Below are 25,920 nucleotides of genomic sequence, written 5' to 3'. Positions count from 1 at the left end.
ACGTTGTTAAAACTGCGTATTAGGAAATTGATATCTACGCAATTCAAAAATTATCAGTGGATAGATTTAAGTCTAAATTTAAACAGGGCAGTAAAACAGGCATTAATGATTGTGATGTTTGAATAATGATGGAAAATTAACAAATTAATACTATTTGCCTCTCAAATGTGGGTCAATTCAATTGGGCTTTGATTGGGCCAGTCGGAAAAGATACAAGGTAATTGACCTGAATAATCCGTTCATAATAGCCCATCGGAGACGTAAGCAACCCTTTTTGAAATTAAACCGGGTCACCCGCAATTAGCGCAGCCGGTTTCAAGAAAAGAGCGATTGGCTGTATTTGGATAGTTATAATCAGACAAATAGAGGGTATCTCTAACAGACAAGATGCAAACATCCAACTTCCAAAGATGAGTTTTAGTGAATTCTAATGAAGCGAAAATTACAGAAATTTATTGTCAAAAAGATTGAACAAAAAACATTCTAGTGTCCACATATGTATGAGAAATTAAGCAATGGGCATTAAATCTCTTAAATCTAAGATCTTAAAGTTGCGACCCCAACCCCAAGGGCAAGAGGAAACCTCTAGGATTTAGATATAAGAGATTTAAAAATTTAGTATTTTGGTTAAAAAATTCTCTTTTGTCATATTTGCTTCGAGATGAAATTCTACACGCATTGCTTAAAGAATCGCACACCCGAAATGAGAGCAGATTCGTAACAAAAATTTGTAGTTGATTCCTATTCAAACATCGTGTAATTTTTAATATTAGCCAACAACGCACTAAGGTTAAAAAATAGCCCCAGGGATTTTTAAAAAAATTTTGAGACCCCGTACGTGAACACACGCAGCATTAAAGATTCTTAATCAGGATTTAACTTATTAATAGTCTTATGTAATCAACTTTTAGTCTATAAACAAGAATTAAGCGCGTGGAGCAATTTTTTTGGCCAAAAATGATATCCATTTTTGGCAATTATGTCAATATTTGACATCAGCTGAAAATACGCTAGTTTAGTAGCAAAAGAATGTGACGAGATGAAGAAAACTCTGTTCTCGAAAAAATCTATCTTTAAAAAGCAAGCAGATATCTTCAGGTGCTAAAAATTGCCCAGGTTGTCACGCCAACTCAAACATACTGATGACGCGTAAAGTAGGCGTCACCTGTGACCTTGCCAAACTGACCAGTTGAAATACAAAAGTGCACTCACAATTCGCTTTCAGCAACTAAAGAATCCAGTTTAGTTAAGGACAAAATCACTTGCATTGCGATTGTAAATGAAACAGTACATGTATTTATGTTGGAATGAAACTTTGCAGTTTAAGTGAAATATTGAGATGAATTATCTGCAGTTTAATGCAAGAATAACACAATTCAGATACGGTTGAACAAGTTATGATCATTTAGTCCATGGACACTACGTTTGAAACTAACTAACAGCGCTCTCAAATCCTGTTCTATCAAGCGCATACACCGTCAAACTCAACATCCATTTCTAATTATAACTGGATTTAATTCAACTTTTATGACGAAAAGTGCTATTTTTGATACTACTAAAAGCTCGATTCTATTGCTCTTAGCAAAAGAACAAATTTGCAAAGATCCCCATTTTATTATAAAGCGCGAAGAAAGCGCAAAATTTATTTGAAAATGAGTTAAAGACTACAAGGAAAAAATAATTGCAATTAGTTCAAATAAATCATTTCAAGTTGTCTAAATAAGTAGTTTTGGTACTGTCATCTGTGCAAAAAGTATTGATTCTGTGTACGAGCTAAACTGTTGCCCAGCTTCACCAGCCGCCATTTTAGTGCTCCTAAATTTGGTCCACTAATAAAAAAAATGGGCGCCTCGAATGATTCGTGAAGCACAAAATGAGCTGCTTCCCATTAAAGCACTCCCCTTTCCTTCATAAAGGTGGGTGATACAAAATTTCGCAACAAATAAGGCCAGCTCATCGGTTTGTACGTGAACAAAATTTTCTTCATAACAACCGAGTAACATCGGGCGAATAGCTCTCAAACGACTGCCGAGCGGTTGGCTTCGTCAAAAGCGAGACGAGCTTAGGGATGTTGCCTTGAGTTTAATTGAAGGGACGTGGTTGAGCAGAGGGGTGGTGAGTGGTTTGATAAACATGTTTAGCTTAATATTAAAATGTTATGTCATCTCATCGAAAATAGCCACCTGACTAATATTGGTGATCTCTGAATATATTATTGAGTATCTGATGATAATTTAAAAAATATTTCAGGTCTTCGGATGTGGGTCTAGCAGTTATCCCAAAACAATAATAATTCTAACAATCAATTCTCTTCTTCATTACTTCTAAATCTTCTCCTTCAACTATTCAAAATCTTTCTACTGCTTTAGTTCTACAAATCCAATCCTTCTAATAGCAAGTTTTCTACAACTAATTCATTCAACAATTCATACATTTTCTTTACCAGAAAAATTTAACTAAATCTAAATGGAAATGGCTCAACTATAAATCCAATCAAAGTTTAGACATTACTACTTGAAATATATAATTCAAGAAAAAGGCAAAAAAAAATAAAATTTGACTACGTTTCTTGCACAAGTGAAATCTTAAAAACAGTTTCAACAAAATTCGAGATTCGCTGATCTAGATGTCTGGATGCAGAAAAAAAACATATCCAACAAGTACAATCAATATCTGACAAATTCTGATTAATGGGCAATTTTCCTCTATCGAATTGTGACAGTACCCAAGATCGGGGTCAGCTCAATCAATGATAATTCAAAATTTTAATGAGAAAAAATATGCGTATCTTGAATGGTGTAGGAGAAGCAAAAACTGAAGCGAAAATCAGAAGCAAAGTGGGTAGAATATCAGAACATGGGAAAATACCCGAACATCGGATTTTTGTTAAACTTGCAGTTTCAAAGCCAAAACTCAATTAATTACAACGGAAAACCAAAAAAAAAATAAATTTCAATCGATTAGAAAGACGATGCGACCCATTTTTGTTGAATTCAAGCTACAAGATGACCAAAAGAGGAAAAAATGACAAAGCTCAAAGCATTGTTTATTTTGAAAACAAATCTTAAAAAATGTCAAAACAACCATAAGCTTTTGACTTAAAAACTATATAGGTTTCCCTGAAATTCCTCAGTAAGCCAATTAGAACTGTCATTATTAATCATTGATTTAAATTGTTCTGTCCTGTAATTAACATAAAGCAAAAAATTCGAAAATATTAAAAAGACAGCGACTGATTACAATCCGAATTAGTTTTGGACTTTAAAAAACAACTGTTAGAACAAGCCTTGCTTTTGCTGTTCGTCTATTAAGAAACGAACTGTTCCGAATATTACAGATATGGAAAATTAGACAAAAGTCAATATATCAAAAAATGCTGCATTTTGGATAACTATCGAGTTAAATTAGCAAATAAATTTTAATCCAAAAACACTCTCAAAAGAAGCGCAAGTAAAGCTAGCTCTATTTTGAGTTAAAGCAGCTCATTTCATGCGTTTTTTTCTGAAAAAAATTCAATTTTAAAAATTCAGAAAAAACTCGCCGAAAAATTGAATCAAACATTTGAACAAGACTCTTGTCTTTAGAGGTAAAAGCAAAAACACTATGACTAGCCATTTTAACATATTTTTTTAGCAAAATGGGCTAAAAAATTGCGCAAAAATACGGAAAAAGCGAGCAAAAAATCAGAATTAAGTCAAACGTTAACAAAACTTTTAAAACTCGATAACTCCAAGTTTGTTTTGTTGTGGACAAAACAAACTTTAAAAAATCTTTTTAGTTATATATTCTACGCTGGAATGCTTAATGTTAAAATGTTATGTCTTCTCATCGAAAATAGCCACCTGACTAATATTGGTGATCTCTGAATATATTATTGAGTATCTGATGATAATTAAAAAATATTTCAGGTCTTCGGATGTGGGTCTAGCAGTTATCCCAAAACAATAATAATTCTAACAATCAATTCTCTTCTTCATTCCTTCTAAATCTTCTCCTTCAACTATTCAAAATCTTTCTACTGCTTTAGTTCTACAAATCCAATCCTTCTAATAGCAAGTTTTCTACAACTAATTCATTCAACAATTCATACATTTTCTTTACCAGAAAAATTTAACTAAATCTAAATGGAAATGGCTCAACTATAAATCCAATCAAAGTTTAGACATTACTACTTGAAATATATAATTCAAGAAAAAGGCAAAAAAAAAATTTGACTACGTTTCTTGCACAAGTGAAATCTTAATAACAGTTTCAACGAAATTCGAGATTCGCTGATCTAGATGTCTGGATGCAGCAAAAAACATATCCAACTAGTACAATCAATATCTGACAAATTCTGATTAATGGGCAATTTTCCTCTATCGAATTGTGACAGTACCCAAGATCGGGGTCAGCTCAATCAATGATAATTTAAAATTTTAATGAGAAAAAATATGCGTATCTTGAATAGTGTAGAAGCAAAAACTGAAGCGAAAATCAGAAGCAAAGTGGGTAGAATATCAGAACATGGGAAAAAACCCGAACATCGGATTTTTTTTGGAAACTTGCAGTTTCAAAGCCAAAACTCCATTAAATACAACGTAAAACCAAAAAAAAATAAATTTCAATCGATTAGAAAGACGATGCGACCCATTTTTGTTGAATTCAAGCTACAAGATGACCAAAAGAGGAAAAAATGACAAAGCTCAATGCATTGTTTATTTTGAAAACATATCTTAAAAAATGTCAAAACAACCATAAGCTTTTGACTAAAAAACTATATAAGTTTCCCTGAAATTCCTCAGTAAGCCAATTAGAACTGTCATTATTAATCCTTGATTTAAATTGTTCTGTCCTGTAATTAACATAAAGCAAAAAATTCGAAAATATTAACAAGACAGCGACTGATTACAACCCGAATTAGTTTTGGTCTTTAAAAAACAACTGTTAGAACAAGCCTTGCTTTTGCTGTTCGTCTATTAAGAAACGAACTGTTCCGAATATTACAGATATGGAAAATTAGACAAAAGTCAATATATCAAAAAATGCTGCATTTTGGATAACTATCGAGTTAAATTAGCAAATAAATTTTAATCCAAAAAACACTCTCAAAAGAAGCGCAAGTAAAGCTAGCTCTATTTTGAGTTAAAGCAGCTTATTTCATGCGTTTTTTTCTGAAAAAAATTCAATTTTGAAAATTCAGAAAAAAATTTCGCCGAAAAATTGAATCAAACATTTGAACAAGACTCTTGTCTTTAGAGGTAAAAGCAAAAACACTATGACTAGCCATTTTAACATATTTTTTTAGCAAAATGGGCAAAAAAATTGCGCAAAAATACGGAAAAAGCGAGCAAAACATCAGAAATAAGTCAAACGTTAACAAAACTTTTAAAACTCGATAACTCCAAGTTTGTTTTGTTGTGGACAAAACAAACTTTAAAAAATCTTTTTAGTTATATATTCTACGCTGGACGAGTTTTCTAATGATAGCCCTTACAACCCTCGACGATGAATATATCGATCGGCCAAAATTGACGGAACAAAAAACCCATTTGAACATAATTCTTCCCCACTAAAGTGGGTGTGAACAATAAATATAGGGTCTTTAACATAAAAACTTAACGATCTAGCAATCTGGGCTTTAACTACTAGGTCAATCAAGCGATTTAATTCGATGATGATAGTCGCGAAAAATGAGCGCACCTACTCAGAATTTAGGGTTTCCTACAAACTTCAAAACAGCAGCTACTTTGTTTACTTAAGCATCGAACTTCTAGGCTTCAAAAATTGTCGCAACCACCCACGCCAAATTTCATACAGGGTAAGCAACGCGTTTAATCACGTGCAGAAAGCCTCGATGTTATTTTTTTATGTCTTTCAAAATACAAACTTACGTGAGCAAATTACTAGCCATAAATGCAAATAGCTGACATCACAAAACTGACTGTTGGAAAACGATCAACTCCGACTTTTTTCTCCGCTAATTAGCTCAACTGGTATAAACTCACTTCCATAAATTGCCAGCAACTAATTTCAACTCAAACGAAAGTGTTCAAAAGATGTCGTAAGAGAAGAAAGAAAAACAACGTTCTTGTTATATTACCAAAAACGCTCATTTTTCTGAAATTGAAGAAGTTGTATGTACGTTTGCGAATGCATAGTTTGAGCAGCATAGTAGAAAAAAGCGATGGCGGAATTCAATAACAATAATAGTAGCGTTTACACTTGAGTCTTTCTTTTTGTTTCGGAAGATTAGCTAGGCATACTAATTACAGAGAAACAAAGCGGTGTTGAGTCGAAAGGGGAAATAAGGAAGCCCAAGTCATTATTGTTGCGTAGTTGCTTGCACACAGAATTACCCACACACATACACAATCATTTCATCATTACTTCATTTCGCAGGAAAAAGCACCCCTTCTTAAGACAAACCCACTCGAAAAACACTACTACTACCACTAATGCTACCGCTGCTGTGCAACATTACACCATACCCACCCACCCTCAAAGACATTATACCCAGTATAAGGCACACACACACACACGCCTACACATACACATACATACACAAACACAAATACGTGTTAGTATCTGTCCATCGGTTGAGGATTTTGAGAGCGAAACGAGGCGAGGAAAAGGGAAAATGAAGATTGAGAAATAATCACCCGATGAACAACAACAAGATACACAATGTGTAATACAACGCGCAGTCTCAATAATAGCTATCATCACTAAAGATATTGATAAGAGCAGACAATAATTTTTAATACCACCAGCTAAGATAGTTTACCCATAAATTACAAGCATAATTTCAGACGCACAAACACTAGAAAAGTCTAAATACCTACGTGCGCATTTGAATCGGAAAATTTTAGGTAACTGAATCGCGATAATGGTTCAGGTTTTAATCCCACTGCGATAATTCTGCGCAAAAGAAAAGGAATTTAACTCGTTTAAGTAATTAAAATTACCCAGATTTAGCCGTAAGTTTCAAAAATAAGTGATCTCTCATTTGAATCAATAAATAAATAGTTCTTCCATTAATCAACAATTAACTTTACTCCTAGTAACAAAGAACCGATGGTAACTTTTCTGTAATCAGCCTGGTAAAATTTGTAATAACTAAGAGTAGTTAGTAGTAATGGGTAACACAATTGGGTCGTAATTATATGATCACTCACTTTTTCCTCTACCATGGGTAGGGTTTCAGAGACAGGGCAGTTGAGAAGCTTCACAATTGGGTAATGAGGCTTTTAAATAGTGGGGTGCTTATATTTCACTCGGTGGCGTAAGCAACTATATGCTGCATTCTAATGAGGTATCGTTAGCAGCCGTTTCAAAGAAAAAGTCATTCTCTCGGAGGGTCATCCTAGCTCAAATAACTACCGGTTTAAACCCAATTTGAAGTGTGTTGCTCAAATCTTTTATCAATTGTTGAGCGTCGCGACGCTTTCGAGTCAGCCATGTAATGTATTTGAAAGAATTACAAAATGTAACAATGGCTAAACTATACCAAACTGTCTGTTAGTAAATAAGTTAAATAACTTATTGGTTAATGCCAGTTACGACAAACAAAACACTTACCAAATTTCACTAGACACTGCAAACATAATTTTGCCTCAAATAAAATAAAACTTCAAGGTCACGCAAAATGCTTCATTTACTACAATTTCATAAATCAATTCCGATTGAGAAAGAGTCATGAAAAAATAATGAGCGCAATCTTGTAAAACAGTACCAAACTTAGCAATGCTGGCTGTGTTAGATCATATTTATGCATATAATGGTCGACGTGAAATATAGCGAAGTTCTTCTGAACTATAAAAAGCGTTTGAGCAAAAAAAATGCAAAAAAAAGAAACATAAAACGGAAAACAGTGATTGGACATATATGAACATGCATTATTAATTGATAGGAGACTAAAAACAAACAAATTGTTTGTAGATACCGAACTATTCCCTGTTGATTGTTTTCTGCTCCAATCTGCATTGTGGATATCAACCTACAGCGGCACTTTTATATTGACACTGAATAGCCTAATCAGCAACACAAACTTTTGCTGAAGCAGCGCAAAACACCGCGAAAAACTACCACAAAAGTGCATATAGGAAGTAGTAATTTGAGAAAAACGGCTCCACTAAAAATGTCAGCAATTTTTGACACAGAAGAGATGAAACAATAAATAAAGGTATACTGTCTCTTTGCTGAAGACCATTGGATAGTGAAATGACATTTATCTTCGACTATTTTAATTTCAACCTTTTTGAATACCAAATTCAGGTGGGGGGGGGGGGGGGTAGTAAAAGAATTGATGGTAGAAAATCTTTCATCTTGACACGATGAAAAACCCAAAAAGAAGACACCCCTTTAAACATTTCTATGTCAACTAAAAAAATTTAAACTCCGTAAGACTTGCGACAGATGAAATCAGACTTCACGACAAACCAACCAAACACAATCTCGTATCATAATTCACTTTGGAAGCAGTGATGTTAGTCAGTCACGATTTTTGAGGTCACAGAGAAAACAAATTTCGAGAAAAGATAATTAAATACGCGGAGCATGTGTACCATGTACCATAATGTATAATGAGTTCGGACACAGCCGCTCTAAAAAAAGCATTTGTGTTTACAGATCCAAAAGCGGTTGCTTGAAATCGATTTAGAAAATTTCAGATACAATTAATACGGATAAAATGCTCGTCGATTATTTACATACCATCGAAAAATTTTAAGTATCTTTAATACCACAATCAATCTCTTTTTGCTGAGATTACGCACGCGTCAAGGTGACAGAAAAAGATATGAAGTGATAAAACTGATTTCGAATATTTTTGAAAAAGTCATAGTCATAAATTATCAACCAGATTTAAAAAACTGTTCAACTTGTAATGCCCTACGAAGCCGATTGAACCTCTAAATGGTGAGCTTAAGTCAAAAGACTACAAAAAGACATCAAATCTAGGCAGAACTCAAAATTTATCAAAATACGTAAACTGTGTTGAAGCCAAAAAAAAACATGTATGTGCTGAAATCGCTGAAAAAATAATGTATGTTTTTTTGGGCTTGACTTCTGTTAAAACTGATTGCTCAATATTTAAGCTTCGATTTGCGATTTTTCTGGTCTAGTCAACATAAGCAAAAAAGTAAAAATTATTCTTAAGGACAGCGACCCCATTACATACGGATCAATTTTTCATTGTACAATTCCGCGATTAGACAAAAACTAGTCTCGCTATTACCTCTCATCCATCAAAATAATATAACTAATAGCAAAAAGGTCAATTCGACAAAAAAAGTCAGTATAACAAAAAATAAATTACGACTTTTGAATGAGAGCTTTGATTACTTAGACTCAGTTATAGGACAATGTAATTTTTTATTGCAAAATCAACGAGTAGACGAAAACTGGCATGCCTATTGCTGCGCGGCTGTTTAAAAACATAATGATTCCAATTAGTTGCATAACAGAAATTTCAGCCAGTAAAAAGCTTAATATATCAAAAATAAAAAAGACATTTTAGATAAGTATCAAATTAAATGAGCGAAAGGCCGGCAAATTGCCAGTATCAGACCACCTTCACAATAACCGGAGGTAAAGTATTTCTCAACCGAGTGAGCGCTGGTTGTTTCAGTTTTTATGTCTGAGCTACCGGTCAATTGAGACAAATTGAGCTGAAGAAGCAGCATATTTGGTGCCATATTTCAATAAAAATATTTTCCAAAAACTGAGCCAAAACATTTACCCAAATTAGTCGGTTCAAACAAATCATCAACTCTTTTAATTTTGAACTTAGAACCAAAAAGATTTTAGTTGGCAATTTTGTTCCAAAAAAACAAAAATATAATTACAACAACGGACGAGAAGCTAACGTTCACGAAACTTTTAACCTACGTAAAAGCAAAGTTCAAAAAAAATTTCAACCACCCTAGCTCCTCGGATAAAACGGATTTCTATTATTTGTAATTTAAAATTCTACGCTTGACGAGCGTTCCAATGATACCACTCACAACTCAGTACGATGAATATATCGATCGGCGAAATTCGACTGAACAAAAAACCAGTTGAGCTTACAGTTCCTCCCCAAACAAAGTGGGTCGGAACAATAAATTGACGAACGGATAAACTGCAAAATTTCAGCAATCTTTTGATATTTTAATTCAGTTGGAGTAACAAAAGATTCCCCCTTCTTCATATATCTAAAAATGCAATGATCATATTTCTGCTCGAAATCTCTCTCAAAGGTTAGCACAGTCTTTGAAAAGAAATCTTGCAGCATAATTTAGTCGAAAAAAGTTAACTCGTAATCAAAATAACGCTAAATTTTTCCTACCAGAAAACTTAATAAATGCCTTTTGTTTATTCTGAGTATTTGCGAATCCTGATGGCAGTGTTGTTTGATGCAATCGATACAAAGTTTTGACAGAATACTACTACAATGTAGCTGACTGTTGTAAAATCAAGATGTTCTATTTAACAATACGGTTTTTCCAATCGAAAGAGGATATAGCTTTCTTCTCTCAAACTTGACTTTCCAGTCAAACATTAAAGAGAGCCACCATTTATCTTATTTGCTATGAGATAATTAACATATGTTGTTTCTTTTGCTTCGGCCCACAAGAATGATGCCTCCATTTTCCAAATAAAATTGTTAAAAAATCGTTTTCTCACGTTGCAAATGGTCACAAAAATCGGCGCAAAGTTTGAGCAGTATTGAAAAAGCGCAGGCGACAATTATAGTTTAATCAAAACTTTCAAATTAAAATAAACTGATCAATACAAAATGTTCGTATAGTTCTATAATTTGTCACATTTGATAATACGCAAACTGCTAGTTTATTAAACAACTTATATAGTATTATGATTTCGAAAGAAAAAAGTTACCAACTTTCACAAACGACAACCAAAATCTATAATTTTTCATATTAACAAATAATTGCTTTACTTGAATGTAATTGAAAAAAAAAATGCAATTTATCGAGGTATCAAGTCTAAATCAAATGGCGTCATATAACCTAATAAAAATAACTTTGACTAAATTTCAGGATTTAATTTCAACTGCTTAACTACTTAGAAAACGTGATAACTGCGGATCAAAATTCAACTTCGATTAACATAAATCAATATGGATCAAATTTGGAATAAAATTGCATACATAAAAATTGTAGCGGGTATTAATTAATGAGGATTCTTTAATCAATAATGGTTACGTAGGAATACAAGAAGTAATGACGTGGATGCTTGTTCATGTGTTCCCTTTTTAAACATAAATGGTCCATCGCTTTTAGAGGGCAAATAGAGCATTTCAGTTCCAGTGTACACTGATTAGGTGGGGCCAGGCATCGTTATGACTTTGTAACATCACTGAGATTTTAAAACAATACGTTCATTATGGTTTCGCATGTTCAAAACAAATTATCCGTACACCTCTAATCGTTACAGAACCTTATGCCGGAATTAAACTCCACCGAAATTGTCGTTTTCTCGGAACTGGAAAAATAGAACTGCTTTTGCAAATTAATGCTCTTAAAATTGACAACATATCGACGCTAGACGAGACTAAATTCTCTAAATGTGAAAATGAGGAAAAAAGTCACAAATAATTAAAAATTAGATAATTTTTTTTGGCTGTCAATAAATCTTTAAAAACGACACCGAGCAATAAAAGCGCCATTAAGATCCAGGATAAAGCTAAAAAATACGAAAAACCACAAAAATGACTTAAAAATATCTGAAGAATTCCATAATCCTGGACAATTCCTTTTTATGAGCAAAACTCAAAACTAAAACTACTCTTAATGTAATTACTTTACTTCATTGAAATCATTTATCGAAAAATATTAGCACTTTTTTCAACGTCGGACGAATTGCTCTCAAACGACTGACGAACAGTGGGCTTCGGTAGTAGCCGGCTGGGGCTCCGGGCTGCATCAGGTGCGCGGAGTGGAGGGTCAGGCGATGTGGGGGGGGGGGGGGATGAGAGGGAGAGGGGGTCCCAAATCGCCGGATTGTAGGACTGGTGGAGGGGGGGGGGGGGTGACAGAGGGGGGCAACCTTTTAAGACTCAGAACTTCTAGGTTAAGCTAATGATCGTGTTTTTAGTTCTCTTAATATAGATACTATTCAAAAGTGTCAATTAACATATAAAACATATAAATACATTTAAACTTCGTTTGAGAGCAATTAATAATGCTACTTTTCACAGCTGTTTATGGTCTAATTCTTGACTACAAGTTTAGACTTCTGAGGTAACAATTAACAAACTTTCAGATGTAACAATTTTTTGGTTAATTCTGAACATTTTTCACAATGCACATTTTTCAACCTAAATGATATTTGCTGTAATTGAATACCAAATTCTTACAGCATTTCGTCAAATTGTTTTACATGTCAAAAGGGAAGTGAGCTTGCATAAAAACTTTGAAACATTTGAAGGCGGCAATTATTTTCACTTCTCAGAATCTCTCGATTTTCTAACACTGTAAAATATATCTATGACAAAAAACACCATTTAACAATACAAAAAGCCTGGAAACAGTTTCGAGAGACCTCTGAAAGATTCGAAAACAAAACATCAAAAGAATCTATTCTGCGATTGTTAACTAAAATTGGCAGAAGTGAACAAAGATCGAGACAATTATTTGTTCGCAGAAGCTTTTAGGTACTACTGAAGAAGGCCACAAAACCTCCCTTAAGCATTAGAGTCTGCAATTTTTGCCCATAAAATTGTCATGAAAATTATAACAAAGCCATATCCGAGTGCGAAATAGTGCTTTTAAACCACAAAACACCCAAGATAATTGTTATTGAAAACCAGTTGTCGGAATCACAATTCTGTTATGATTTATACCAATTTATGTAATAATTATATTTTATAATACAGAACATCACTACTTTAAAAATACAAAAAATGAATGCAATAAAAAATGCTAAAATGCTTTTTAACACCAGTAAGACAATTCTTGAGCTAAGAGTAAAATAAAACTCAAATGATGTAGAAATGATAACAAAAAACACCTTTGACCTTTCAACCTTCAAAAATACTCAAAAACTGGTTCAGCTCTGCTGATTTTTTTTTCAAAACAAATCCGATCTAAGACAGGCAAATAAGGTAAATAAATTTTGATAAAATCGAGGAAAAATGACCAGTACGAAAAAGTAAAAAGGATTCTAAGATTCTGCAAAATAATTTCTCTTTTGCGTTCTTCGACTTCCCACCAATAATATCCAATATCACCGCAGCTGCCCCAGAACTAATTGAATCAAACTGAAATAATGCCAACCCAAACAGGTGGCGGGGGTAGAAACAAGGTCAATTACCTTCAGGTAAGGAAAGACAAATTGGAAAAATATTAAGACTGATCGGGGTGAATTAGTTCACAAAGCGACACTGAAAGATACTACTGGCATTCAGAGTTCTCTACTAAAGGGTTTGATTAGACATTCCGACTCATAGCAAAGTCATATTAAGGCTTATTCAAGTATTCGATTTTTTGACGTTTTCATTTGACTTAAACTATCTGCGCTTTGATCATCATATCAGCTGTCCCTCTTTAAAAAATACTAGCGGTGAGAGCGGCTCAACAGAATTAAACTTTAAAAGTAAATAGAACGTAGAAGCAGAAAATCTGAAGTCTCTTTAACAGAAACTTGAAAAGTCTCGCGACTGGATTGAGCATGAAACATGCTAAACAATGCTAGGAATTAGTTATAGCGCAGATATTTTTTTACAATATTTTCATACGCTGAATGGTTTTCGAGCTTTAATACCCGTTTACGTTTTCGCAGCAAAAGAACAGCGCTATTTTGTTAAAACGAGTTATAATCCAATCTCAAAATGGATCAAGCTATTGCAACAGTTAACAAAAGCATTTCAAAAAAATTTTTCAAAATATTAATAAAAAATTGTAGCAAAGTTAATTCCAACTTCGAGCCGAGTGTGGCACCAAACAATTTGCGACAGTTTTGAACAATTTTTAACAAGATTTAAAAACATGAATGGACTAACGACGAAAAAATTGCTCTCGAACTTACATGCGGGGCAATTCAATTCAGATGCGAACGAAGGTGGTCGTCTCCATAACTTTTAACAGGTGCAAAAAATCCGACGAAGGAGAGAATCCAACCGGCAATCCTCTGCATGCTAGACCGCAGCATTAGAAACTCAGCTATCATGATCTTTTAATTTATCACAGTACAGTCGGTTTCGTGTTAGCAACAGACTTAATTTCTGAGTAAGAGCTATTTAAATAAGGCACAAATCAAAAATTTAGGCGTTGAAAAGTCACCCGAGAAGTAAAATTCATAGAAGCGTTCAGATTAGAAGTGCAAAAGCAGTCAAGAAAAAATTTTGCATAAAAAAGACACAACCTAACAATAATTGCTTCAAATTTCGTTCGGGAGCCAACAAAAACCGATTTGATTTAAAAAGCAAAAAAAATATTGAACTCCAAATCTATAGTTACTTTTGAAAATTTATTTTTAAAATTACTTCAGAGTTGTTCAATTCACACGGAATCGGCCCAATATCAGGTTAATCAGAATGTTCATCAGGTTTATCAGAATTTGAAAACACATTCTATATAGAACATAATATATTGTTCAATTTATAGCATTTTCGGTTTGTCTTTGCTATTAGACGGTAACTCAACATGTAGTAACTATTTGCATTAATTAGGACGATTTAGCGCAAACGCACTTCTTGCAACTGAAGCATGGAAACAACAAAAACTGTTTAGCTATGGAGTGATTCCATCGTAACGAGTCGTTAAGCAATTAGTTATCTAACAGCTAAAAATTCAAAAACTAAGTTATTAATTTAAAAGAAAAACCATGTTGCTTTTGGAGATTTACAAATTATCGCAAAGTTGCTTCTTTCGAGTTTTCAAGGACAAATAAGTTTGGAACTGATATTGAAAATTCAGATACATTAGAATAGCCGGACTCTGGTCTACTGCAAACATTCTTATGTTCCCAATAACTTCATCAATTGACATCGCATGACACTATTATCATACTAACAGTAGAGTGGTAATAGCTGAGTACGTAGCTCAAAACAATTTTTTTCAAATTATAATTTTTATCCTTAGTAAAATTCATGTTTTGCATTTTGGCACACCTTCAGCGGCCTTCTTTTGATTAAGCGGCTATGTTCCTGGAGTTCATATTTAATCCAGGAAACCATCCTGACAGTCAGAAAAAATTGAAATACATCTTTTCATAAAGAAAAAGTTTCAATCATACTGAACACGAGATCATCCGATCAATTCCCTCTTTCTATTGCAGGTTAAATTAATCGTATATTTAATAGTTCACAGTTATTTCTCCCATGAATGAAAATCAAAGTTGCAAAACCTATTTTCTGAGCAAAGCTGAAATTTGTTGGACAGGTTTTAGGCGCATTTTGGAGCATTATGCTAAGCTCCGAAAATCATCATCATCGAAAAAACAGGCACTACAAGAAGGCTTGAGAAATCAAAAATTTCTTCATAAAGAAAAGGAAATCAATTCCTTCGAAAAACACACTCGAGATATTCACAAAAAGAGCAATGCTACCTAAAAATCATGAAATTGACTAAATATAAATGCGGAATAGTTTACAAGGTCTTACCTCAGGTATACATTGAATGCAAAATGCACAATTGAGTCTTAAGCAATTTAATTGAAATGTCACCAAAGCAAATCTTTCATAGTACCCCCGCAGTGAACAGGAAAAAGTGGGGCGATTTTGTCGCACACTTGAAAAATTTGAGGCGTCAAAATACGTCCAAGTATGTTAAATGCAGATAGCCATTTAAACACCCGAGGCTAAAGACACGAAAATTAACCAATGTGTTAATAATGTATTTAAACGGTCTTTAGTTCACTTTTAGTACATCCAAAAAAAATTAATGGCTAATACTTATTGGCTTTTGTAATGAATCAATTTTTCTAGGAATCGCAATTTCTATTCCATTAACAATTGATTAGTTCCTGTAATTTTTATTCGCAGCATAACTTTATTCCTCGTTTTGGACAAAATGCAAACGTTTTTGTGGTAAACTTTGTTTCGTCTATATTTGGTTGAAGTTACACAGTAAACAAGTTCTCCTAAGATTATCAAATTTGATTGGACTAAAAAATGCATCTGAAAAGTTTTTGTTGTTTCAACCCAAGCCCCCCCCCCCCCCCCAGCTTAGTGGTCATATAAAGCATACCCCCAATAATTATATATATCTCATAACGGTTGGCTAGAATTTCGCCCTCCATGTGAGGTGTGGGGGGATGTGAAAAATCTAGGTAAACTTTCTCTATGAAAAAAATAACAGTTTGAAAAAAAGTAACTGCAAAAAAACCGTTTTATCTCTAAAAAAATTTTACTCACCGATGTAATGTGATGTGCTGTAATAATTATGGCAGTTGTTGTTTTTCTTCGCACGTTTCAACACCAATCAATAGAGTATAATGACTTCTCAATAACAAACAACACAACACAAGTACCGCCATCATCACGCTCATCATTCCCTTCATCAAAAAATAAATCAACTGACACCATTTTCCGGGAAGGCGCGCGAATGGATACATGCAATAAGGTTACTATTTCCTGTATAGTTTTTACACCCACACGTACGCGATAGGCTGAACTGCTTAAAAGTCCGCTCATGTTAAAAACACGTCATGTTAGAGCGACCTGCAGAATGGGCACACATGGATAGTGCTAAAATAATAAAGGGATAACAATGCTAAAATGATGAAAACTGTTCTCCGCGTTTCAGTAGGGGCGATGGTGGTTATTGTAAGTAATTTTCAATCCATCACTCATACGGTGAAGGCATGCTCGAACTATTACGACTTCCATTTTAGTGCGCACACTATTTCATACGGAGGGAATACAAAACAATAATGATAATGGTACATGTCGACTAGTTTGAGTAATTTGCGCCATTTTCCATTTATTTTAAACTGTCCTTCTGTTTTGCTTTTCTGCTAAGCAAGCACGCGTGGCTAGGAGTAAGTACAAAAGACTGCCACCGAAGTCAGGGGAGGCGGGGGTCTGGGAAAGGGAGAAAGGAAAACGTGGCCCAGGGGGAGGGGTAGTTAGTTAGTTGGTTATGTGAGGGGAAAGAGAAAATGAAGGCAGTACTTATTAAACTGATAACAGGACTACAAAATGGAAAATTAAAAGCACTCCAGTACCAATTACTTGCTCTGTGTATTCTCTACTGTAATATACTTCTGTATTTTACTATCTACGACTGTCCTCAACAGACCTCAGCTCTTTTTTTCATCACCACAAATCATAATCACAGTGGAAGCAAAACACGCGACATTTTGTGAATAATTAACCTCCACAATATCAGACAGACGAACGAGAAAGCAAAAGTATTCCAAATTTATCCTTGAAAGGCATCTTCAATTAAAAAACAGACGAACAAGTTATCAAATGCTGCAAGTTATAATACTCGTATATTATTTTAATCAACACTTCAAATTTTAATCAAAATTAATCTTCAAATTCCAATTAGTAATGTCCCTCAAAATGAACAAATTAAAGAATTTTAGGTTTGTTCGAAAACAAAATATCCGTCATTATAAAGGCGAAATTTAGGTTATTATCAAGGGTAAAGTAAAAACTGAAACAGCAGTCGAACAGCCGTTTCTATTTAGCACTCAAATACGGTCTCAATAAAAAGTAAAAAGGACAAACTTTTTAAAAAACGGTTGCATTTTATAGCAGTCAAAGATTGGCTTCAAATTCAGCAGAGTGTATTTGCGTTTTCGTCTATCGTGCGAATTATAAACAAATTGTTTGTGATGCGGAAAAGAGAAATCAACAAAGACAGTTTTACAGATTCTTTTTCCTCCTTTTCAAATTGTTCACTTCCATACACAATTTTTGCTATTCCCATTTCTATTCAGTGCTATCGCAGTGCAGTGTTCGTTGGGGCAAGAGCCCACTTTCTTGGTAACGTTGGGCAAAAGTGGGAAAAGTAATAAAAGGAAGCATCTCTCAATGTCTGCGTGAGAAGGTCTATGATAGATATAAGCTGTAACACGATAGCCTCCGATGAAAAGAACCGGAACCATTTTTACAACAGCATATCATCAAGATTCGTTTGAAAGACTAAAGTATAAAGCAGATTTGCCGATTAAAAATACATAGAAACTGACCCCTTTTTGTGCGAATAAATTACAATCACCTAATGATAGAAATTTTAACTATTTTAACAAAGCAAGTAATGAAGAAAACTTAACTACATTTAGAAAAGATTGCGTATGATTATAGTTGACAACATAGATGGAAAAAAAACGACCATGGTCGTTGAACGGCTTGTCCATGGAATTTTTTTGAGACATCTCAGCGCTAAACTGCCAAGCTACCAGTATCTCGTTACCCATTAGATGGATTCGTTGACAATCATTCTGAAAAATTATTTAAAAACTTACTTTGATGAAGTTTCGGCATTTTTTTTGCATTTTCGGGTACTTTTGTCAACAGTGAGTTAAACAAAACCTACATAAAGGTTCACCTCATTTCGATTTAAAAAAACGCAACAGAAAAACGGCAAAAAGATTTGAGCATTTAATTTTTGCATTTTTCATTGGGAGTATAGGCGATTAAGAAATCAATGCATGTTTGAACATTCCAATCGTAAGGATGACTTAAAAATGAAATATTTTAGTAAAGGAACGGTATATTTGCAATCCACAGAGGTAATTGTTAATTTTACGAAGACCTTAAACAATTCATATTTTACAATTATTTACATCGGAAACTGATAACCGAATTGTGCAGTGAGCCTAATAATTTTTATAGTTAGCTTATTAGGATCAGAAAAGTTTCCTATTTGACTTGAGTAAACAATGACTTGCAAGCAATTTGCCGGGAAATTGCAAAACGCGGAGAAAATTACGGAATCCTCAAAGCTCTTGATTTTCAATGCTGACCAAAAGCGCTGTCAAGTCCCCAATGATGGTTTCATTCCTCTTCACTTCGCGTACGTTCATTAAAGAGGTCCACATTATACCGAAACCGACGATAGTATGCAAATGTACAAATACCAGGTGATAATTAACTACACACAAAAAAAAATTCCATAGTTTTCTTTTGTCTTATTCCAGAGTGCTTAAACAAATGATTTCTCAAATCAAATTATTGAAAAATTTTACTAGTATCATAAAGAAAATTGTCCGCAAAAATGAAAGCCCTTCCTCTTTAAAACTTTATTAAACGTAGCCCGCAAATTGGCCGGAAAACATCTGCAATTGACCCGCTTGACGCTCACCGGCATTGAAACAGAAAGAGAGAAAAGAAGAGATGAAAATTGACAAAATTTATTCTTGAGTGTCAAAAAAGTCCTAATTTGTTCTGCAGTTTCAATCAGATTCCCTAATTAAGCTTTATTCAGCTTCTCAAGTGAAGAATATTGAGCTTAATACTAATGTCAGCCAGCAATAGTCTAATAAACTTTGATTACCTAATGCACTATTACCGGGCTTATTTGGAATATCTAGTCTCTTTTTTATCCTTCGACCTTAACCGTTTTCACTACATTGGGTATTTCAATAAAAAAGAATATAAAATCCATTCCAACGAAACAGAGAGTGAGGTAAGTCAGGAGTAAAACGTAAAACTCGCGACATGTAAAACTAAAAAGTAATCGAAAGGTGGCGAAATTAAAAAAGGAGTGCACATAAATAATAGCCGTTGAGAAGCTGAGGTCGATTATGAAAAATATCTTTAAGAGAAAAAATTAACGAAAAAAAATAGAGAAAACCGCTGCTTTATCAAAATCATTAAAAAGAGGACGTTTAACTAACTTCGCGAGGATGGAAGATCACATCGTAAAACAAGATTTCCGATAACTTAGTAGACAAGTCAGCGGTCATGGAGAAATTAATTCAGCAGAAGGCAAACAATTTGCCAGCTCCAATGAGTTTGATTTTCACTAATATCATCAAGCGTTTTGCCGCGAACAACTAACAATTGTAAACGGAGAAACTGTTACATCTGCATCAGTAGAACAAAATTTCAGAAAATTCTAAGATGCTAATTCTCCGAAAACGATGACTGAAAAAAAACCATTTAACGCTTTTTTAAGATATAAAAAGATTGAAAATTTGAGAAAGAACATTCACATTTGGATACTCTAAAACCACCAGACAACCTACAAGACAATCTTATTAAAAATGAAGCTGAGATCCATTTCAAAATGTTTTGATACGCTTTCAGAAAAACAGAAACATTTTGGTCAATAGAAAATAGCATTCTTTCGTTCACAGGAAACTTTGAATTAATCTTATGCTAATTTTAGAAACTTCTTATTGTTTCTATTCATTTGTTTCCGCTTAGAACGGGCAAGGACAAAAAAAGATCAGTGGAACAATCTTCTCAAAGAATAAGCGAACGAAAAAGACTATCAGAGGCCAACATACAGGAAAAATGAAGCGAAGAGAACTATAACAAAACTTTGGCACGGTTAAAAAGTTTTTCAGGTAGAAAGAATTAACATTTTGAAGCATCTGATTTTGCGATTAAACAACTTTTGCGACAATATGAGTTCTAAAAAACAGACTAACTGAGGAAGTAGAGTTCTCAAACATCAGCTCAGGATCTTTATTACAAAACAAAACATAAACGACTAAACGTTGGAAGAATTGCCCTCGAACGACTAGTGGGAGCTCTAATCAATTGCAACCTGCTTCAGTCGGGGGGGGGGAGCCTAAATGGGACTAAGAAGTTCAATAGTGGGCTTCAAATAACCACATTAGAGGTTAACATATACCACTGTTAAGATTTAAAGTAAAAATGACACAATTTCGGCGCACTTTTCATTTGACTTTTAGTATTAAATTGCCGCCAATTGAATTTAGCTGCTTGAAATTGTGATTGAGAGAGAATTTTAGATCACGCGAAACACAAAAAGTCAAAGGAGTAAAAGTCACTCGAAAGGACAAAATTGTCAAACGAAAATTTTGCATAAAAAAATTTACAAAAATTGCTATGAACTTCGTTCAAGAGCAATTGAAAAAACACATTCTAAAATATCTTCTGGCAACTTTAGTCAATTTGGAGCCCTCAGTTGAGTGAAACTGCCAAGTGCTCTAAACAAACAAATGAAAACATAGCTGGCAGATTGCCAGAAAAAAAAGCCGCAATAGATTCGTAGATCGGCAGTCTAAAAAAACAGTAAAAAAGACAGACCAAAAAAAATCGTCTTTTCATTGAATGCTGATCTGTTATATTTTGATTTAAAATCTGTATAAGTTATTGTTGCCTCTATTAGCTGATCTCAAATAACCTTCATTTAGAGCGACACACACCCATTTGACATTATCTCTTTGAATTAAAATAAATAAAAGTCAATTTCAAAATGAGGAAGTCATTTTTGTGAGGTATGTCAAGTGTGACCAAAAATTTAATCACGCGCATGAACAAAAAAGAACTCGCTCCACTAAGAGCGAAAAATGACGTCACACATGCAATTCAGTTAAAATTGCATGAACGAATGAACAAAAAGTGGCTGTGACGTCATATGGTCGTACCAAAAATCATGACGACGAAATAAAAGAAAAACAAGAGAAGGCCAATAATAGCCCCAGCTATCGCTGTGTGGCTATTAATCAAATAAACAAACGCCAACACCTACCCAGTATTTAATGCATCATTCGTTTGAGATCAAGCAAGTGCTTAATAGAACGTCAAATACACTCGTTTCAGTGTACTTGGTCAACAATTTGCTTTGATGAAAACTTAGGGTGAATATTTGCACTAACCACCGGAAAATGTTTAATTTTCAGGTTTCAAACCTAGGAAAATACTATGATGGGTCTTTTTCTAGAAATTGTCAAGGAACCTTCCTCGTAACAAGGTATCCAGCCAAGAACAAAATTGCGCACATGTTTATCAACAACAGGAACATTTTTAGGATATTAAAAAAATTATTTGCTCGATAAGCTAGCCTAGTCGTGTAATCGTGGCAAAAACATTACACTTCCCAAGCAAACAAAAGCAGTAGCGCCGCAACTAACCAAACACTTATCGAATCTATGAAACCTATAATGAGAGAATTCCTTCAAGCTTGCACAAGAATAGCACCAAATTACAATCAGTAAAAAATTACAAAATTGACAATTTCATGACTTTTTATGGAAACTAATTAAGATAACCCAAATTCATGAAGCTCCATACATCCTCTCGGAGAGAGTTAAAAAATGTGACTATTAACGTTTCTCACCCTTCATAATACATTAAAATGCAGCAAAAAATGTCTGCCGTCTAATTAAACTTTTATAAAAATCCACCAAACTTATTTCTAAAACTAAGGTCGGAGAACAAAATAATTCCTGTTTGCGTGAGTTTGTCCATTAGATTGAAATTATTCCATAAGATTTCCACACTTTTTCCATAAACCGAAGACTCCATAAGCATACAGAAGATGTAATACTGATCCGTAAGTTTTGGCAAAATTCAATTAAAGCTTTTCAGCCACCAGATTTTAAAAATAACCTGAGTAATCTACTATTAGTACCGCCACTCAATTTTATAATGCCTCATTACATAATTACGCTGAAAGGGATTACGTAATAAAGTACTATCTACCTACCTTGCATAATAGTTAGGAAAAAAACAACAATTAATGGAAGTAAATATGCAGCGAGCATGCAGTTTTTATGAAACAAACGAGCCCACTTTTAAGAGGAAAGAAAGAAGAGTGAGAACACTTAACAGCTTATTCCAATCTCTGCATATACACGATCAATATCGGATCTGCATATTGATTTGGGCTGATTTAAAAGGCAAATTCGAGTACTCTCAATTAGATTCAGTCTGTTTCAAAACAACATCCTGTTGTGGTAAGAACCCTCATCACTATCAAGGATTCCGACCGAAAATTTTAAAATACTAACCAAAAACCCGTCATAAAATTTTCGATTGCCACCATCTAATAATTATCAAGGGTTCTGACTAAAAATTACAAAATGCTAAACAAAAGCCCACCATAAAATGTTCCATTTCTGGCACCATCGCATAATTATCAAGCGCGCTGACCAATGTTTTCAATTAATAACCAAAAACGACAACGTAAAAAGTCCCATTGCAGACATCGAAAGTTAGATGCTCTAGGGTTAGCTAAAGCGAGGTGGAAAAAAAACAACAGGCGCAATAGCAAAAAATATTAGTTGAGTGATAACAGTATTCGAAGGGACCGTGTCGTAATATTTCCAGCGGTTGGAAAAGGTATGTGGGTAGGTAGAGGGGGAAAAGGGCGACAGGAATCTTTGCTCAAATCAGCTTTAGAGAATTAAATGGCATCTTGTAACTCCAATTATAATGAGACTAAACTGTCTCTTTCTCTCACTATCAACACTGCTATCCAATTTCTCCATCTCTACTCAAATAACCAACTAATACCTTGTAAGCAGTTATAATTTTGTGCATCCATTTCTCAAGGCACAAACAACCAACAAACAAAAAAAATATCAGGGGTAGTAGTAGTTAGCAGGAGCAACAGTACCACAAAACAGATAACTGACAAAAGCACAAGTTAACTTAGTTGTCATTATGGTGTTGGCATGGCAGAGTGGGTTGTTGTGATGGTATTTATACTAACCAGAAAAACATCTCAATTTCCATTTTTCCTCACTTTTCATTACCGCTATTTGTTTGTCGGTTAGTTTAGCCTCCTTAACAATTACAAAAGCACAAAATCCCTCACACAAAACAATAGATTTGAAAAATGTGAGCGGGACTAGTTGTAAATTTGTACATGGAGCGTAAAATGGAAAAAAACTTCTCAGACGAGACAAGTTTTGTCGTCGCTAGACGCAACAAATTTGCCGTATTGATCAATCAAACAATGCATAATAGAGAGCAGACATCCTTTTCCACAGACACAACTTAGAACAACTTCCCGTAAGACTCCCACTGTTTTAAAAATTAATTAGGAATCAAAAGGAAAAATGTTAATCAAATTAGAACTTGTTCAGACGTCTTCGTTTCAGTTTTTTTCAGTACCAATCCTGCTGATTTCAGATACATGCGGGGAAGTCTGCTTAAACTCTCACTCTACGTTTGGTCTCCGGCACTTTGAAAAACTTAATATCACTGCCGTAGACAGACCAGGAGGATTTAAGTGCAATTTGTCACGTTTTAGAAATACTTCATCCTCAACGATGCCACTTTTCGGTTTATTTGTCTGGAACCTTTAGAATCTGGCGTTCAATTTAAGATCAAAAATTGAAAACAATCTTAGCTACCAAGTGATGCAATAATATAGCTGCAACAGTAGAGAACTACTTTTGCATGTCTTAACTGAGATTAAATTGCCGGGAAGAGTTGAGTCGAAGCTAAACAAGGCATTAATCAGGGAGGCATGAAAATTAGTTCTCTAATTGTTTCAGAACACTAATCCATGAACGCTTGTGTAGTGAGTAGAGCTCAAAAACTCCCAAAAGCTAAGTTCATTTTCCCTGAGTAAATTGAAATGGAACAGTCGACTTCAAGGTTTTCATCAAATTTAGCCAGGTACTCTCAGAACAACATTGACTGGCTCAAAAATGTATTCGGACTCAGTAACACAGCAAAATAAACAAAAAATGGACAAAATTTACGAAATGTCGAGGAAAACTTTTAGTGTCAAGTCAACAAAATCATTAGTTGCCCACCACAAATCAATTCAGACACCAGCATACATTCAATATTGGAACAGATGCATCGGAATTAGTAGTCTTCTCCGTTAAATGTTTAATGTTAATTAATTAGTTAAATGGCAGCAAAAAAATAAAAACAGAAAAATGGCTCCAAAAAATATAGATCCAATTGCAAATCTGTTTTAATCTAAACAATTACCGATGATACAATGAACAAGGAGGCTCGGTAATGAGCGATCGCACATAAGGTTCCGACCCCACTCGTCCACAATTTTGGCATAACTGTCTACCAAATGAGGAACAGATAGAAAAACACAAAAAATCAAGTATTTTAAAAAAAAACTGTATGAACGAAAAGATAGCCTCCAAAGCAAATAACTGAGTGGAGTAAAAAAAAAAATGATGCATTAGATTGATGAGATATACCGATATTAAGAAAGCGAGCGAAGACGAACGGCAAAATCAAACAACAACAACAAACATTAATTACATCAAAAAATTTATGTCCGTTTTAAAAAACAAAACTTAACAACAAAGTCAAAATAGCGTCAGAAAAAACAGAAACTAAACAAAATAACTTGTTATTAACCAGGAAAAAAAGGGTTATTCACCAGTTCATAATAAGGCTTGATAACAATTCGACAAAAAAAACAGAAACTTCGAAGTTAGAAAACTCGCTCTGAAATTTTTTCAAAAAACAATTAATTTCAAAGTAATGAAAACCATTAGAAATCAACTAAAATATCCCGTAGGTTTACAATTACAAATGCTTCTATAGAAGGGAATTAAGAACTGTCGGTATTCAATTTTATATGCAGTTACAAAAAGAACAACAAATAGACAACAAACAAAAAAATCAATTAAAACTTGCCAGAAAATGATTCCGAAGCCGTAAATCCATACTTTGGCCCTCAAAATATGTTTGATTGCACTTTCGTCGAACACCGATAACGTACTATGTGACCGCGCATTAATGAAAATAGGTAACAATTAGACAAAAAAGAAAAAATGCAGAATTATGTACTACTTATTTTTTTTCGAAAAAAAATCTACTTCCAAAGACATGAAAGCCATTAATTACAAAACTAAAAATCTGAATAGGTTCGTCCATGCTTCCAAAAGAAGCCCTTGAGACCTGCAATTAGCCAGAATGAGTCTCACGTCTACAAAAAGAGCGTCAAATATGACAAAAATCCAAAATTCATTTAGAACATGTGCTACGTCTACAAAAAGAACGTAAATATAACAAAAATCAATTAACTTTTTTCGTGAAAAACCCGTGTCGAAGCCAGTAAAGTCATAACGAATTCT

At 34.0% G+C, this 25,920-nt stretch overlaps 2 protein-coding genes across 2 annotated transcripts in view; both read right to left on the bottom strand.

Annotated features, from left to right (window-relative positions):
- LOC142351993 (uncharacterized) overlaps positions 1-1,233 on the bottom strand; it is a 119,010-nt gene extending 117,777 nt beyond the window's left edge. The window contains exon 1 of the mRNA XM_075404290.1: positions 1,213-1,233. The gene's annotated coding sequence lies outside the window, so the exon portion shown is untranslated. The remainder of the gene's footprint in view (positions 1-1,212) is intronic.
- LOC142352268 (cleavage and polyadenylation specificity factor subunit 4-like) overlaps positions 1-25,920 on the bottom strand; it is a 441,589-nt gene that overhangs the window by 301,610 nt on the left and 114,059 nt on the right. The window lies entirely within an intron of this gene.

This window comes from Convolutriloba macropyga, chromosome 13 (genome assembly GCF_964194025.1).
Source record: "Convolutriloba macropyga chromosome 13, txConMacr16.3, whole genome shotgun sequence".
NCBI lineage: Eukaryota > Metazoa > Xenacoelomorpha > Acoela > Convolutidae > Convolutriloba > Convolutriloba macropyga.
Note: the sequence above shows the minus strand (reverse complement) of the source record. Positions and strands in the feature narration are given on the sequence as shown.